Raw genomic sequence first — 3678 nt, 5'->3', positions numbered from 1 at the left:
GAATCTGGAGCTGAGAGTGGGGGCGGGGGGGGGGCAGGAACGCCCCCAGGGTAGGCTGTTGAGACAGTGGGGGGGGGTGAGGGGGAGAAGGGAGCAGAGATCCACTTCAATCCACTTTATTGTCCCTTTGTAGGCCTTCCCCACCAGGCTTCTTAGAGTTTTGACTGCTGGGCCTTGTCCTATGCTGGGAAGAATCTCCTTCTTAGCAGAATGTTACAAGGGTGAAAAAGGTGAAATCCCTGCCTGGGCTCCAGTTTGAACGCAGGGGCCGGTGCCAGGGACGTCAGGCAGGTCCATGTGAGATGGGCTTGAACCCTCCGCCCCTCTCCCACCATAACTTGATCCGGGGAGCAATAACACAGCCCTGGAATATCTTTCTTTGCGCACCAAAGCAAAATGGCATTCTGAGCATCCTACTTGAGGCAGAGGGACCATCTCATTCCGTCTCTGTGTCTCCTAGGAGGTGCTTTACCTAAAGAAGACTTGAAAATAGAAAGATATTTATTTTTAAGCTAACTCCTTTTTTGTTTCAGTTTCAAATTATTTTCTTTAACTATAAAAAGTCCAAGCCTGCCTTTGCACATCCTCGCACAATGTCCTAGGGAAGTAAGAATGCCAAGCGGGTCTGGCGGCTGTTTGGAAACTGTGTGCCGAGGCGATGCCCACCATCCATCTGGAGGCAGTGCTGGGCTGGGCTGGGGTGGAGTCTGGGGCCCCGGGGACTGGACGGGCATAGGCCAGGGTTGCAGCTGACTTAGACCAGGAAAGAAAGAGAGAACACTATGTTTCTTTTTTAATCTGCTTGGCAATCATTTAGTGAACACCTATTATGCTGAAGGTTTTTTCTGCCAGGAAGGCACAGGTCATTGAATGGACCCTGGAAAAAGTGAGGTCTGAGATTCTGTTTGAGTTCTCAGAGTCTCAGAGGAAGGTGAGGCACTGAAAGGACAATGTTCCAGGTTGAGGGAAGGGAGGCATGGAAAGGCATGATGCGAAACCTGCACATGGTTTTCAATGATCAGAGATCAACGGTGGGGGGTACAGGAGTCAGACCAGGGAGAAGGAGGAAGGCGGAGCTGCCAGATTAGAACATGAGGCTGGGCAGGGGAGCTGGACCAGGTAGGGCCACGGCAAGGCTTTAAGCAGAGACGGGGCCTTGAAAGAGGCTGCCTTTTAGAGAGAGGGCTCTGATGGGGACAAGATGGGGGCACACTGGAGCATCAGAGGCGTCAAGATTCAGGGGGCAGGGCAAGGGGGCATGATGGGCTGGACCAAAGCCCTGGCATCTAGAATGTTCCTCTGGTTTCTGAGTTGGCTCACTTGCCATTTATTACCAAGGTGTGTGTGTGTGTGTGTGTGTGTGTGTGTGTGTGTGTGTGTGTGTAGGTCGGCTGGTCTGGGATTGGAGCTGGCTGAAGATGCTCTTTAGCAGGGGAAGTAGGGCATGGAAGTTGTTTTTTCTTTCAGCAAATAGGTACTTGGGGCCATGGGCTGAGAGCCGGGGAGAGAGAAGCAGAGGGGACACATTCCATTCCTCTCAGAGCTCACAGCCCAAGTGAGGGACCAATTCAAATGTAATGTAGCAGAAAGACTGTAAAAGGGAATTGGGGAAGGGCTGGGGAAATTTGGGTACTGGCCCAGCGTTTGGCGACATCAGAGAATGAGTCATTGCTAAAAGTGTGATTATGGCATTATATTTAGGTGGGAGAGTACTCCTCAGCTTTTTTTCCTTTTTTGGAGGTGCAAGTTGAATTGTTGAGGGGTGAAAGGTCATGATGTCCATAATTCACTTGGAAATAAAATAAGTACACAAACAAAGAGAGAGAGAATATGGTAAAATGTTACCAGTTGGTGTGAGTGTATGAGAGTTCATGGGACTGTTATACATGATTGGGGTTTTTTTGGGTTTTTCTTTGGCTTTTGGCTCTGGTTTTCTTTGTGTGAAAACTTTCAAAATAAAAATTTAAAAATACAAAGCAGCATGTGTGTTGATGGGAAGTAAGGAGGCTGTGGGAACACGAAAGAGGGCCCCTAATTGGAATTGGATGGGTGAGAGAAGCTTCCCAAAGACATTAGCATCTAAGAGCAGAGAGATGGACAGGGGGATAGCGAAGCACCTTGGGGAGAAGGTAAGAGGCAGCATGAGTGAATGCTTGGGGGCCTGTTTTGTGAGAGGAATGACAAAAAATGATACTTAATGTGACTATGGAATGTGAGTCAAGCAGTTCCCAAGAGGCGAGAAGGGAAGGTGAATAAGTTTGGGCTTTGACCTGACACTGGTGTAAGTAGGGGGTGCTTCAGAAAGGACAGGCTGCTGGGCGTTGCGTTGTTGGGTCTGGCGGCCATTGTTGGAAGCACTTCACCCGTCTTCGTTCACTTAATCCTCACTGACTTCCAGCCACCGAGAAATCAGCAGCTGTATTTTACAGATTAAGGCAAACTGAGGCCCAGCACAGCTAAGGCGTTGCTGAAGGTCACAAATATGGAAGATCCAGGATGGGAACCCAGGCACTCTGGCTCCAGAGCACGCTTTTAGCCCACGAGGGAACCTCTCAGGGCCAGACTGTGCTCTGCAGAGAAAGGGTTGGATGAAAGCAGGACTCAGCCAGGAAGACCACTTGGGAGGCAGTCGCACAAGCCGAGATGAGTGGCGAAGGTGACTTGAACTGATAGAGTGACTGTGGGGATGGAGGAAATGGACAGGATAAAGTTATTCTGGAGCGAATTCGACAGGACTTGGTGATCAAATGGTTGTGTGCAGTGGGAGTCGAAGATGGCGCCCAGTCCTCACCCCCCTGAGAACCTGCCCCACTTTGGCATCACAGGGGCGACCTGGCCAGAGGGTGTGGAGCTATCCTCTTCATAGCACACGGAGAGGGTGTTAGCGGATCCCTAGGACCACCTCCATCTGTGAGGGGTAGCCTACCGTCCATGCGACTCACACTGCTCTTGTCCCCGCCTCTGCTAATTTTGTCACCTGCAGCTGTTGTAATTTTCAGGTCATTCCTGGATGATTTTGTCACCTGCAGCTGTCATAACCGGTAGGTCATTCCTAGACCCTAAGTGTCCTGGCACAATTAGGCCACAGCCCCTGGCCACTTTCCTCAGTGGCTTCTAACCCACCCAGCACACCGTTCGCTGTGAATGATACAAGGTGGACACCTGTTTTGTTCCGCCAGGAGCCTTTGATCCTTGGTCCCCCTTCCCAGGGCTCACCCAGGACGACAAATTAAACAAATATTGAAAAACAATAAAAAGAAAAATGCTTGGCCGTGTCCTTCTAATGCTTATTGATTTTTAAGATCTTCTCAGGCATGAAAACAAGATTCACTGCTGTCATTTTGCCATCGGATTCCTCTTAGCTGGAAGAGTGGCTCGTCGATCAGGGTGGGGGTGCCCAGCAGGCCAGTATAGGCCTGCCCGCAGTCCAGTCATCAACCCCAGAGATGCAGCTCAGCCGGGAGGGAATGGTACCCACTCCGAGAGAAGGGCGTTGTAGCCTGGAAGGGGCCCCGTGGCACCTGGGAAGCCACTGAGGCCACTTTTAGTTTCATGCCAATCTCCAGGGGCCTTGTTTTTTTCATTGCAAAAAGCCCTAAGAATTCAAGGTTATTTTATAGGTGTGTGTCAGAAATGATGCAACTACTCTACGAATTCATGCATAGAGGACATGGGTCT

Source organism: Suricata suricatta, chromosome 11 (assembly GCF_006229205.1).
Source record: "Suricata suricatta isolate VVHF042 chromosome 11, meerkat_22Aug2017_6uvM2_HiC, whole genome shotgun sequence".
NCBI lineage: Eukaryota > Metazoa > Chordata > Mammalia > Carnivora > Herpestidae > Suricata > Suricata suricatta.
The sequence above is the reverse complement of the archived record's forward strand: the minus strand, read 5'-3'. Positions refer to the sequence as shown.